Source organism: Varroa destructor, unplaced genomic scaffold (genome assembly GCF_002443255.2).
Source record: "Varroa destructor unplaced genomic scaffold, Vdes_3.0 BEIS01000005.1, whole genome shotgun sequence".
Taxonomy (NCBI): domain Eukaryota; kingdom Metazoa; phylum Arthropoda; class Arachnida; order Mesostigmata; family Varroidae; genus Varroa; species Varroa destructor.
Genome location: NW_019211458.1, coordinates 24,037,347 through 24,052,142, shown reverse-complemented (window position 1 = coordinate 24,052,142; position 14,796 = coordinate 24,037,347). Strand labels below are relative to the sequence as shown.

The window sequence follows — 14,796 nt, the reverse complement described above, 5'->3', positions numbered from 1 at the left end:
ATATATTGCACTTGGTGTTTTCCAGGCGATTTCCTTCCGCCCTAATTACTGAGTTCGACCTTGGTTAACTTGCCAGATTGGCAACAAGCCACGTGCTCGATCTACAGTAGTTGTACACATTCCTAATTAACGCTCGAAGTCAAAATGTAAGGTCGTAGTCAGGTTCTGCTGTACTGGTAAGTTCCTATATTGAAGTTATACTATTAGCTAAATATTTTTATTTCTAGTAATGCCAAATGCGTTTTGCTTATTTTAGAGAGAGGTGCTATCAGCATTTGGTATTTTAACGCTTAATATTTAATATTATATCATTAACATTATCTTTCACGTAGCTTGGTTATGACTCAATGTAAAAATGTACCCATAGAGTGATGGTAACTTAGCGATGTTTTAATATTTTGAACGCGTTTCTCAGCATGAACATCAAATCAATGCTACCTCGAATGTCGTGAACTTATTTCCAATTTAGTTTTCAGGCCGATTTTTATCTGCCGCTTTGGAACAAATTTTTGAGTTTGACCGTAGCTTTTACGAAACGAGGATTCGCCCGTCAGTCTTGAAGGAACGCGTAGTCGATGGATATGTTTAGATCCTGTTGTTGGTACCAATATTACAAGAGTCGCATTTGCAATCTCCGTTTGGCAAAGGGTTATACGAGCAATGGTCACCGCCCGGTGTAAGACTTTTTTGTATATGTATATAAAGGACACATATGTAAAATATTCTACATTTGTCCTTTACGCATATGTTGCCCGTCTGTGTACGCCAGCGAGAAAGACTACAGCCATCGGTCATCCAAAGATTTGCACAGACGTAAGGCTTACACGATACACTGTCGCAGCCCTACGTGGGCCAGCGGCAGGTATGCCAACATTTTGGTTTCTGTATAGATATACGATACAAAAACAAAAAAACCCAACAACGACGAAGTAAAAGGCTACCTGGAGCCTATTTTACCCATAAAAAGATACTGCAACGGTAGCAGTATGTTTTTATGGGTCTAACTACGTCTATGGCATAACTCACTTGGTCCCTTATTTTCTACTAAAATTAAAATACATTTGAATGGGATCTTGAGCTTGCAACCTGATGATTTGCTATTTCTCATTCCTGTGTGAGAGGACAGACATCATTTATTAACAGTGAGTGTTACCAATGACACTATAGTGATGAATTTTGTATCGCCATATTGGTTAATTACTTTTGCTATTAAAAAATCGCATCCTTTCTACTATGACTTCGACGGACCGCTGTAAGTGCTGTTATGTTTTTGTAAACGTTTGCTTCCCCAATGGCGGACTTTCATTGTCATTAGAATATCTCACTTAAAACTTAAGAAGCGGTTGATAAAACACAAATGCTTAAATGAAGCTTACCAATAAAACCCCCATGCTTCTGCCTATATCCCAACTGTGCCCGATGTTTTAGAAAACGGCGCTCATGCTTTTGATGTATTGGCCAATATATCAAAGGCTCGGCGTCTGAAGGTTTATTAAATATTTGTTGATCAAGTGGGGTAAGTAGGGCTAGGTGGGGAATAAAACACCATATCCCGAGTATTTTTCGGGAGAACACAAAACGCGAACGAAAAATAAATCCATCGCTTCTGAATCGTGAACTTAATGACTGCTAAAGACCCATATACGGGGCACAATTGTCTCCCTTTCCAGAAATAACAAAAATTCAATGCGGCCAATATTCATTCTGATTTTGTTTCCAACACCATCCCACAACCGGAGTTCCGATTGGACAACTGAACACAAGGAGTAACCGGATTGAGCCAACGTCCTCCTAAGTATTTAGTGTTCTTGTATCGCAGTATATCGTATCCTGCTGCAGGAATTTAGTTCCTGCAATATTCTCACTGTTCTGTTGGTCTGTGTTTGTAGTTGCAAGGATTTCCAGGGATAGTAGTCAGGGTTCTTGTGAATGGTGCCGTACTGAATGCTTACTCGACCCAAATGGCTAACATTCGTTTGACAGCTTCATAGTAGATAATCTATTATTACAAATGCTTTTAAATGAAAGACATGGAGCTGAATCTTTTATAAGTATCAGTAATTCAGAGTGTTCAAATGTCTGTTTTAGCTGGTAAATAGATACACGTACGCTAGTACAGTCATTCCTCTTTATTCGCTATACAATACGAAAACAAAAGAGAAAAATTATTAAAACACCTCTACGGGCCTTCGAATACATGGTAATATTTCGAATTTGTGCTCCCAAAAACAAATAGGGCATCTAATTTTGATGATCATCACTCCCACCGTAACGGAATAGTCAATATTGAGGGGCGCCAATAAGGAGTTTTTCCAATGGTAATATTTACAATGCCTGAAGACTCTTAGCCACTGTTTCCAGACGGTTGCCCGCCAGTTCCTGCAAGCAGGACAAGAGCTTAAGTCGGTATACGCTCTAATCATAAATGCGATTTTTCATTGACAGCAGACAACGCAATTAACCCACACAGATATTAAATCGCCCTGTGGGGATTAAATGAGATTAACGAGCCTTTTTCGTCTGAAAGTAAAGGGGCGTGCTATACCGTGATAATCATCACACTCGATAAGGAGATGCTGTTGGAAATCCCGCAGTGCAATGGAAGCCGTGTGAAATTAAAAAGCTTTGTCCAAAAGGTACCTGGATGATGAACCGGTCTAACCATTTTAACCTCTGGGCCAATATATAATCCTCTAGACGCGTAAATGGCGGCAATACTAAAACAAAGGCTACTTGTTCGCCAGGTAAAGAAAAGCAAATTCTAAGCCAGACTCGGCTGATAGCAAATCATTATTTTGATTGATCTGCCCATATTTAACTTCTCTTAGCACGGTCAGCCGGACTCATATACACCTGAGATTGCCTGATCAGAAGTTCTTGTACAACGATTATATTGTTTATTTTTATGTAACACCGCAAATAGTCTATCGTCAACTTTGATTACCTCATAGTCCCTTTACGGGTACAAGTACCGTCACAACGAAAACATAATTTCCATTTTACTCCTCTTTCTCCGCTGCATTCAAAACTAAAACAATATCATTGTCGCGCCACTATTAAGTCGATTAGGACTTTCTTGTAGGGCCATCCCCTTACGGCCTGTCTAGTGTTTCACAGCTTTGATGGTCTTGATGGCTGTGACATTCTGATGCTTTGGTGTGCTGTGTCTGCTTGTGCTTGTTTAGAAAGGTTTAATACGGGCCAGACCTTATCCCTGTTACCAGGTGGCTTTTGTCCTTCTTGACAGCCTCTGTTCGCTACCTCGTCTCTCCCCAAAAACTGTTTATCGTGTTTTCCTCTACCGCTACTGGTTGTCCGTCCTAGTTTTATTGCGTCGTAGGAAGGCCAAGGATTCGCCTCAAAAAACAAGTCTTTTCATGTTCAAAGCACGTAACGTTGTACGGCTGATTGCAGCTGATCATGCAGGCGCATGTATTCTTTATGTTAGATTCATGTACTATTCAGCTGACACGGCAGCGGTACGCAGGTAGCCTCCTCGACAAATGCACTGTTGGCCTCATTCTTTTACGGTGGCATTCTCTTCATTTCTAGTTCCTAATAACACCAGCAGCAGCTTTATCGGTAGCAGACGAACGACGGCTACGACATATATTTAACCAGAGGTGCGACTACAGCACCGCTTCGTTGCAGCCTTCGTTTCCGACCTGCCTTTAAGCGCGTGTAACCTTCTCAACGAGCTGGTCAGCAAAATGGTATATTCCAGCTAATTAACGGACCGCCCATTCTGGCTTCGAATTCGTCGGGCCGTCTGAAAACTCCAGCCCAGAGTTTTTTCTTTTGAGGCACATACGCGACGAGTCCTGGTCCTGATCCTCAATGCTGCATCGCGATATTTTGTTTTCTTTCAGCTCTGGAACGCCAAGAATCCCTGTTTGGCTGTTTATATCACTCGTATAGAGAGGATGATGCTGGCTAGTTCCTTTTTTTCTAATCCTATTCCTTCGTTATTATGGTGGCGTCGTTTGAGCTTAACGGGCCTGCGAGCTGAATGTCCACACTGTGTGTCTTGTTGGACTATGCTAAATTTAGAAATGGAACTCACTAACTTCTTTTGCCAGAAACGTGGGTTTCGTGAGAAAAAAGGTCGGAAGGTCATGGTCTTACGCGTCCACGTTCACTTTCCGTGTTTAGTAGTTTCACAGAATAGTACCAGGATGCACAAATCGTATCTAAACGCCCGGTGCGCAGTACACAAAAGGGCGTATTGCGTTGTAGTTTATGAAAGACATTGATGGGATCTATGGTATTGATCACAACGGACCCGAGAGTAATCGGTTCAACAGAACAATCATTTTCGTGATGTAATAACGTTTCTTTTTTACTGTCAGTTCTTTGGTCTCATAGGGTTTGAATTAAAGCAGACTATTTCGGGACCTCGTGTGGGTAACTCGTTGAAATCACGGTGCACACCGTCCAAATATAAGTTTAGCCCATCCGGTATAGGCGAAATAGTGAACTATCCACTTTCTAATGCTATGCCCGGCATACAAAAGATACCAAATGCAATTCAACGTAATTCCTCGAAGGTATAATTATTACAAAATCTAATAATCTATTTCCAACCTATGTGTTATGGAATATTTAATTGAAATTATTAGAGGAAGCACCCTAAAAAACTATAGGTAACATGGCAACTGCATCGTTGATTTCCGTTACCCCACGCCTGGCTGACAATTAACTTGGCCACCTAAAATATATTTAATTCACAAAAGAACAAGATTGTATAGTTTCTCATTTAATTTAACGGATCACTCGCTTTTAATTGCCTGTCGCTTATGTTTATATGACGACACCTCCAGTGCGCGCTCACGATAAAGGTCGCTTACTGCTGTTGTTGTTGTTGTTATTGCTTTGTGTCATCCTCATTGTCAGCGTCGGAAAGTAACAGATACGAAGACAGTCTTTGCTCCAATGGGGCCTATCGCCGTCTACCGTTACTCCCGTTGGTGACGACGTCATTGTGAGGAAATTTCGAACGAATAACCGAATCTTATAGCTTTATTTTCATTCGGATGTTGTTTGTCAGCCCGCCTGTATCTGCGACGGGTCGAGTCTCGTTGAACTCACCGCATCTGCCTGTGTTACAGGTGTACTCTCGCGCTTAACTCGTGACATCGGTCTAAGCAATTGCTAAATTTCTAATTCTAAACAACCGGCGCGCTCGGCAAACAGAATCTCGATCTGTCTAAAGCGAGTTCGAGCAACTGATGCTACGGGCTGTAAGCCGCAGAAGGGAGACCTTGAATACGGAGACAGATACGTCATTGCCATGACTGAATTGCGGTAGAGATACACTATTCCTTTCGATGCTTTTTGCTTGTTTCTACCAGTCCATTGTCCTTTCGCACACGCTAAACAGTGTCGTTAATAGCTCGATAGTAATCGGTAATAGAGAACGAAATGGTAGACTTGGACGCACACAAACACCCATTCGAGGGTGCTTTGTCTCCTCAAGAATGCTTGTTGTTCAGTGGAGTTTTTGTTCTGTTTCAATTGCTCTGCTCTGGTCGGAATTATCTCCGAAATGTCTTCATTTAAAAAAAAATTGGATAATCTAATGATATTTACGTATACTATATACCTCTAGTGACGCATCGAAGTACCAGTGTAGTACGCTTGCACTCTAGCCATATTAGTATGGTGTTGTCGTACAACAGGGAACTGATTCTCTCGTCAAACAAACGCAGATTTGACCTTCTGTTGAACTAAGGTGATACTGCCAAAATCCGCTATATATAAACTGTTGGATAATTAATATAAATAAAATAAAATAAAAAATAAACAAACAGTATCGTTAATAATTGCGAGCTAATCTCAGGGTTATGCCATTGATTGATTAAATACGTTATATTTTATCTATGAAATTTTGAAGCGGAGGAAGATTGCTTAGTCGGTGCGTGTACCTATTGTAACCGTAACTTATGGCCCAGAGTGGAACCGCTGCCACTATACGCCTAGCAGCTTGCTCAGCTTTTTAAAATTTAGAGCGGGTTTTTAACTCCTTTTGCCTCTCAAGTATATAGAAAATTACGCACTTGCAATGTTTTTTGATGACCGAAAATTAGTCACTGCGCTGTATATAATATCAAGTCGATATGCTGCAAATAGATTTTAATCAGTCTAAAGCTCTCTAAAGTAAATGCATGATTTGATTCTCAGGTATAGGTAGCAGTAGGACAAAATATCTGAAATTCGTCCTACTAATATACAGGCGTACTCCGTAATGGATGTCAATTTTAACGTCGAAAAATATTTATCAATGTATTGGGCGTTCTACTTGGTTTCATTTTCAATTAGTATAGACCTAGAATGAAGGATAGGATTTTATTGTACCTCAAATTCCACAGGAGTTTGCTGGGTCAGCTGGGCTTCTACTAGGGTTTTGATTCTACTTGATTAAACTCGAAATCGAACGATCTATCTGAAGTTACTGAAAGTAAATTGGCAATTTTAGCTTGACAGTAACCTCATACAGAAAAGCTAAGTAAAATATACGATCACGCATGACAAAAACAATTCTATTCTAGATTTTCGTGAATCATACTCTTCATAAACTTCGAAAACAAAATTTAAAATCCGCAACCCCAGCGCGATGAAATCAAGAAGAGAAACAAGAAAGCTCAACTTACCATGACAAAATCAGGAAAGAACAAAAACAGGGGCGACCCAACAGAAGGAAACGAAGTGGGGTTGAAATTTTGCGCGAATTTCGATCGTTGCCTGAAGAGAATACCGTACTTGCGAAAAATTGAAATATTTGTGGATTTAGGAGTAGGACCAGTACTTCTTTCTTAGATAGATTAAATTTCAGCGTAAGACCCTCAACGTTTTCGGTGATGTTTTGTAGATAGTATGTTGGTATGATTGTCCTCACCATCTTCAGTGAAACGTTTTTTGAGCCTTGTCAAATACCACTTTGCAAATATTCTAATGATTCTTTGAACAACCTACATGTTGATTGTTCTTTTCTGTTCAATCCCGCGACGTATGAAGAAAAGGCCGGCGTCGAGCGTCAAGGGGAGAAGTGTTACGGTTCTATATAACAGCGTAGGGCAGCGGGTGCCAAATAGAACTTTCTTCTCGGGTGCAGCTATGCTAGGGCTCTACCAAGCCCTACAAGGCCATCCCCATAAGACTCCCCGCCATTAGACAGCTTCTGTCCACCTGTCGGACGACGAATGCAAATTGCGCTACTGCAATTCTACCAAGTCACTCTCACGGAGCTGCACGATGACACCGAGAATACTGGTGCTAGCAACCAACCACAGCAGCGGCAGAAGGCAAGGATTCGAGCGTATCGTCGTTTTGGGTCCAGCCTTCGAGCAGGTAGAAGCAGTAGAAGCTATGAAGTTACAACAGCACGGCGAAAGAGACTAGAAATTTTATGGGTGTGTATTGCTTCTATTTCATCCGCGTATCCAGAAAGGCGCCCGCATGCAAGGGTCCGGTAGTGGTTGCGACATTTAGCTTGTGGCTAAATTCAGATTTAGTAAAAACGCCTCTGTAAAAAAAACATGACTGTTAGTCCGAGTCAGAGTTGCTCACGAAAAGTGAGTTGTTATAGAAACAGTGTTACTATGCTTGTCATGCTTCATACAAAAAAAGGAAATGGGATCAATTCAAACACTCAGCTAAACAACATACGTATCATATTTATATGCAGATGCACGTAGTGGCTCCGGGTAGCTGAAGCTCTGCGGGATTTTCTCTAAAGGTTGCCGGAGAGTTGTATTATTTTAAAACTAGATTATGCCACGGTTTACAAAGGCCAGTTGCAATATATCTACAAACGCGATCGTTAGTAATGTAATTGCAATAGTTGGCCAAGCAGTAAATATCTATATACACTTACACGCACAAATTAATATCAAATGTACATATTGAGTGCTCGAACACTTTTCACTAATTGAAATCCTGATGTCCTTCAGTTTGAGAGCCTTCACAAGACTGTGCCATCTATTTGGTGAAATCGGTTCTTAGGAAATCTAGCCACAGCCGGTTCCAATGGATTGCTTCGTACGGTTATCTTGGCACTCACTATGTGCTCGTATATTTGAGCTCCCTACAAAACGCTAGGTATCAAACTAGTTGAAACCTTGACCTATCGTAAATTTTAGTGATTCCTTTGCTCCATTGTTAAGGCACTTCATTTTACCCTATAATTGAAAACGTAGAACCAAACGTTTGAGTCGTATTACGACGACATTTTAAGATAGGTACTTAAGCCTCTTGATCGTTGGCCTTTTATGGGCAGAAACGAATAAACGTATCAATGGTTATTACACTAGATGAATTACTTTCTTCATTGAAGCGCACCGTAGTAGAAATTAACGAATTACCGAATTCCCAATATGTTCCTTAACAGGCATTTGTTCTTTCCCTTTTCGTCTTTATTTATTTTTTTTTTACTTGCTATTTTTCAGTAATTTTTTCTTGTCGCTCACTCTCCAAAGGTCGTGTACTGCTAATAGCAACGTGTGAGCAGTCTTTCATCAGCCAGCTTTGTCGGCATTCGTCTATTACCTAGCAAACGTCTGCTTACCTGAGGTGCAGACCGCGTGAAATCATCTTCGAACGAATTACACATAGGCATTCATGAAGGGGCTTTCAGAGGTCGACTAAGCTCGTATGATGAAACAACGCACGAAAGCAGACCCGCCTAAATGGTTGGCGTAGCTGACGTCGTGCATTCTAATCTGTCGATATTGAAGAATCGTACGCGTTGGTGTTTTGTGCCAAGCGCATAACACGACTGACAAATTCAAATCTTGTCATATCTGTAGATAGTATGGCGAGCATTTCTAGAATCTGAGGTAACAAGGAGTCACGTATGCCCAACAAAGCGAGCACGGGACGTTAGGCTGCCTAGAATACAGCCTCACTAAGCACGATTCATTTTTCATGATAGCTTTTCCTATTCGCCCTTTTCCAGTTCGTATTAATTGCTTTGCTAATTATATGATCGAATAGGTAAAAAAACGGAATAATAAAAGCAACACTTGTTATTGCAGACAAATATTTTCCGCTATTGAGATTATTTTTGTGTCATACTTGATTTTCTAACCTTTTCGTCAGCTGTGGATGTGTCGTGCCTTTGGCTACCTAACGAAGAGTTAACTATGTCGAAACAGCTTCGTGCTGCAACCTCACGATGACTGTCTGTTCGTTGTAGCCTATTCGTGCCAAGCGCACCCTGCCGGACCACAGGCCTCACGATCTCGATAGTGGTCCCTCGTTTTGTTTTCTCTTTTAAACCTTCCCATTATGTTAACTCTTTAGGTCTTTGGGACGAGTACGTTCTTTGCCAACAAAGGCAAAGCTCACAAACTGGTTCTTCAGCCAGCTAGTCGCTCAGTCTTCCGGTTAATCAAATGCCGACTAAAGTAAATTTGACCTTTTTTCTGCATACGCCTGAGCTATCTCTGATACTTGGGTCCACGAGGAAAAGATGCCTCAAAAAGTTTCCTTCGACAGAGCAGCATTGAGAGTGGTTTAGCGGGGTTCGGTGAGTTCACTTCACAGGAGCAGGAATAACAGCTACAGGAGCAACTAATAGTGTGCTTGAACCAAAGCATAAACATAACAAAAAACAAAAAAAAAAAGATAGAAATTCGAGGACCTTTCTGAAGATGAGGGATGACCTTGAATATGCCCCCATGATAAACAAGCGGCGACGGAACCAAGTCGGCCAGCTTTGTATCCACTCATTCCACTGCAGCCGACTGAAGAAATCGGCCTAAAGGCGGGGACCGAAGTATGGATCATCAGCGGCGGCAAACGTTAATCTGCAGAGAACGCAGTAATAAAGGGACGCAGCAAGCTGAAACTAACCAAAGAAAAAGGATAGCAAGAGTAAGATTAAAACACGTTTAGGGAACGAGCAACAGAACGTGTTTCCTTGAAGCAACCAGAAAGCAAAGTTACTGGAAGGAACCTAGCAGATTTACAAATTTTCAAGTGCGGCTTCTGAATACGGTGACCGGTTGTGCTGAATACTTAGTTCGCATCGTGCAGGTACTGATCGATGCAATTTTTGATGCTATTCGGGTGTCTGTTCGTTAGCGTTACGGTAAGTTGTCGATTCGCTGAAAAACCAGTGGTAGACAAGCAGCTAAACGTAGCAATATGTCTGTAGTCAACAAATAAAATGGTAAGGCTATAATAAATCGTTTTATAATATTACACCAAGTAGCCATCGTTCTAAAAACGTCACTTTGTTTATGCATCCATTCATAGCTGGTTTTGCGTAAAATAGGTGTTAAACGACAGTTAGAAAACGTGGTTATTGGATTTAATCGTCGAAAGCTAAGTGTTTGTAGGGTTCGTTAAAAATCGTAAAGACTTATGTGACTTGTAGGAAAACGGTCGATTTCCTAGCGTTTCCGGCTGTTCACTGCTCTGTCCGATTGTTTGCAAGCTATACGGCGTCTCTGCAAACAACGCTATTTGTAAGCTTACAGTCGACGGAACAATATATCCAAACAATTACTATAATGTATCGTAAAACTTGGAGAGAATCGAAGATAACATGTTTTTTTCCTAAATGAACCGATGTCAAGATACTTAAACGGTGGTCAACGCAGAACAACTGTTACAGAGTTTATAAGAAATTATTAGGAAAATATTTCTGCAACATCACAATTTACGGGCGTGAAGCATTTAGGGAACTTTGTAAAAATAATGCTGGGTTACGTGCAGCTATATAGTATGTTGAAAATTGTGAGTAGATTTTTTTGGCTCATCAAAGAATAATGGGTTTGCAGGCCGAGATATGTATTAGTGCTAACAACGAACGCCCGGTAGTAAAGTTCGTTCTCGAAAATGAGAGTGGACTCTGTCGATGACTGGTGAAGCCATTGGCCAAGCAGGCCTTCAACGAAATAATGCTCCCGTCATCAGAAGAAGAGTTTAGAGCATTGATGACTACACCTTGCTACCTCAGATCAAAGCCTAAAGTTCTATAATCACAAGCTTTCGGGTAAAACAGAGCACTAGCCGGTTCTAATAATAAAATAATAATAACACACATGTAATGAACAACTTAACAAAATGTGTTTCGTACAGATTAAGTCGAGATTGATAGATTGATACACAGTCGGTACATTTTGGAGATAGCTGGATAATTATTAACAGGAAAAAGTCACGTAAAGCACGCTGCCATAGATGGGAAGCTCCGCTAATTACTACCGGCCATTTTTCCATACTGAAATGTAGCTGTTTCTGTCAACTTCCCGATTCGGTAACTATAGAAAGCTATCGTTTTTTGAAAGACCCCTCTTACTTAGTGTTTTACCAATCTTCAAAGGACTTCACTAGCGGCCTCACTTTTAAGGAACAGGCATTTAATCAGTAAGCGTTAAATTTTTACGTTTAGCTTCAACCGTTCATACTGTGTATTTGTATAATACATCGCAACAGATTATCTTTTTTCACACAGATATTGGGGTACATGTTCGTGCTTAAGATTCCTATTTTTTAATAATACGCACTTTGCATGAACGCGACAAAATCATACGCTCGCCAAAAATAGCAGAGACAATAGCTTTTCAACTTTCACAAGCGCTATGTGCACACGACAGGGAGGCTGCGGCGACGCCTCGGGAAATGTTATGTTGAAACCCGTTTAAGGAACAAAGTTATCTGTTGACCAGTGAAAGAGCCGCTGTCCTCAGCGCCGCAGCTACCCTTTAAGGTCACAAACGGTCCGCATTTACACCAATATCAACAATACAAAAAGGTCTAATCTTCTCAATTAGGTTCTTTGTTTCAAATTCCTTAACCATATTAATATCCTAGTGCATCGCCTTCTCATGCAGAACCTGGCATGCACCACATGTTAGCATAGTATACAATTGCGTACCCAGCGTACATAGACCGCACGTAATGCTTGAACAACAAGTACTGAAAATTTTTCGAAAGTTGACGTTTATCAGCAACCATAAAATATTGTACGATAAGTACCACTTTGGTTGAATTGGAATCCTCGTGACTGCTTGGTGAGTTTTCTCTTAGGAACATAGGTCCGAACCCGGACGTAGGCAGATTTCATTTTGTGTTGGGAGCCAGCTGTCCAGTGGAATGTTTAACAGCGATACCGGACGTAACATTGGAAGCATAGAGGCTATATTGTTTAGGTAAAGTTGATACCACAAGCTACTACATTTGGCTAAGCTCTAAACAAAATCAGTAAAGACCTGGTTTGTTGAGGCCGTATTGTACGTTCCATTACCTATACATTACTATCATTTGAGATGCTTGACTAACGATTTTCTTATTACTTTACTTCGCGAGACCTGTGATATCAAAAGAAGTGCATGCTAACCGTCATATAGTGTGCGGGGTATATATTTCGGGGAGATAATTTTGCCATGGCAATCAAAACGATCATGCCCGTAGCTTTCTAGTAAGAGTATGAAGCATGGAGCCCTTCGAATTACTCTGTCATTGGCCAGATGAAATTAGAACCATATTTCCTGTTGTAGAGATAGATGAGCCTAAAGCCATTTCCTGTATAATAAACCATCTGCCCTGTCAGGCCACTGCAGCACGGCATATTGTTTGGTCTAGAATCGCGATAGGAAAAACGAATCGATAGTTCATGGCTCGTGTTCCATTGAGTCATTCATTTGGGCGACTCCGTGCAGAACGAGTGTACTAATTCCACAGAAGTCTATCATATTTCTTCTTTTCGCGGCAAATTTAAATAGTCTTTTCAAGTAAAGAAAATGCTATTTGTGTGCAACTTGGTGCAAATGCATGTTAGGTATCCAAGCCGCATATTTTGTAAAGGTAAACTTTTCAAGTTGAATATCCATGACGGTATGGCTGTCGGCAGTCGAACCGTCTGGTATAGAGCCGCGAAACACACAACAAGTCGTCCTTTAGCGACTGCAGACACGCAAGCCCAACTACTTTGTTTCATATCTTTCCAACACACAACCCGCACTGCACGTCGTTCAGCGAGTAATCGAATCCGAGGCGTTTCGGGAAAAGGACCGAAGTTTTACCTATCATGTAACTTCGTAGGTGACTGCACAATCTGAATTCAATGAAGACCTATAATAACCAGTTTCAAGTGCAAACTTTGATATTGCGTTTTAGCAACTACCAACAATTTATTAGCAATAATTCTCTATATGAAGTGGTACGTAATGAAATTTGCTGGGTTCTTCCGTCCTTATTATATTAGTCCATTACATTTTTGTTTCACTAAACTGGAATACAATCATGCCCATAGTTTAAATACAACAGATAGACAAAGCTAGCAATAGAATTAGCCTTACAAAGGAAACAGCGGATTTTATCGTTTGATTTACCTTAGGCATAGATTATCTACTGTATTTTGTCTTAGACATACAGCCACTCTATCAGTAACCATCAATAACTTCATCACCACCTGCGTACTTCATCCACATGTGCATGTATCATGTAGAGTCTATAGCTTCGTTTAGCATCCCGCAGCTCGCCCACTCTAACCGTTTATTTGAGGTCAACATTTAGACAGAAACAGAAGAAGCCTTTCTCAATTTGCCGCCTCCCGTCTGGCGTAGGCTCTTGCCTTAACCCCTCACCTTTTTGTCAAATTCTGCTCGTTTTCAAATTCAAGTCCTTTTCTCGAGGATCCCACCGACTTCTTTCCAAAAATATGTCGACTTTTTGCAAACCAACCAATTTCGTACGCTCAGCTCAACGACGATGAGCGCAATGGCTGTGGCCGTTCAGGGCATAGGCAGACTTTGTGTTTGTCATGGACGTTTGCTAAGTGGCTGTGGCCTTCCTTTTTTGGCCTCTTTTGAATCGAGGGCACGCGCACGGATACGGAGTGAACAGTTGGCGGCAGAAACTTTTGCTTCAGATAAACCCCCGCTTGCCCCAGGTCGAACAGAGCCGGTGCAAGGACGAATCAGCTGAGTCACTGCGATAGCTCTCTTCAGGCCTACATCAACCGACGACTTTGGGAATCCTCTCTCTTTTTTACTCTGCACCTACGCTGCTAAGTAGGAACTGATTAAACGGCATCCTCAAATGGCTAATTCATTTCTGATTGACTCTACTGTCTGTGCAGCAGTAGGCGGTCTTTTAGTGTATGAACCCCGGACGAAGGGTTAAGCCTGAAAAAATGGTTAAGTCGAAGAAATATGATGGCATGCTAAGGCCGGCGCTGTATAAAAGAAGTCGCTTACAGCAACCATCGAGCTTTATCGAAGGCGTCTGCGGTCGGTACTTTCAAGTTTTTCCTCTGGGTTTATGTTCAGCTATCTTTTTTCATCGCTGTGCGCAGACTCAGATTTGCTGCCCAAGGGAAACGCTCGCCAGGCAAGCTTCACTAGTACCCCCCGTAGTCATAGATGATACGTTGGCAGACCGCAGTCGCTATCGAGGTGTCAGCAACGTTTGCCTGTCAGTTTTGCTTTGGTGTTCGTTCAGTTTTATGCACTATGAAGCGTTTGGCATCCATTGGTCACTTAGTTAGCTGACTCGTCGACCGCTAGTCCAACCAACCCTATTCATCCGATCCGAACTGTTATGGCCCTCTCAAGCCGTTTGTCGTCGGTATGATTCTAGCTCTTTTCCCCCTTGAATCATTCGCAGCAGTAACAGTAAAAAGGCAAACGGAGTCAACTCTCTAGGAACAGAGAAATTTACCAGCATGCCAAGCCAGCCTCTTGCACGAAAATTGTTCAGCCTGTTTGACTGCGTATTTTCTCTTTGGTTTTCGCCTCCACAGTCGAAGATAATGACAAAGATTAGGCGTAAAGTAAGTAAGCCGATTGG

General features: G+C 41.4%; 2 long non-coding RNA genes across 4 annotated transcripts in view; one reads left to right on the top strand and one right to left on the bottom strand.

Moving 5' to 3' along the window:
- LOC111251884 (uncharacterized) overlaps positions 1 to 9,024 on the top strand; it is a 35,045-nt gene extending 26,021 nt beyond the window's left edge. For 2 of the 3 annotated variants that reach the window (XR_015328073.1, XR_015328074.1), the window contains exon 8: positions 26 to 6,026. This is a non-coding gene — a long non-coding RNA (uncharacterized LOC111251884). Of the gene's footprint in view, positions 1 to 25; positions 7,410 to 8,444 lie in introns of those variants that run through there. The other variant, XR_015328071.1, reaches the window with a different exon arrangement.
- LOC111251612 (uncharacterized) overlaps positions 6,343 to 14,796 on the bottom strand; it is a 39,954-nt gene continuing 31,500 nt past the window's right edge. The window contains exons 5-8 of the long non-coding RNA XR_015328076.1: positions 9,641 to 9,847; positions 6,973 to 7,522; positions 6,651 to 6,758; positions 6,343 to 6,451 (exon numbers count right to left, since the gene is read on the bottom strand). This is a non-coding gene — a long non-coding RNA (uncharacterized LOC111251612). The remainder of the gene's footprint in view (positions 6,452 to 6,650; positions 6,759 to 6,972; positions 7,523 to 9,640; positions 9,848 to 14,796) is intronic.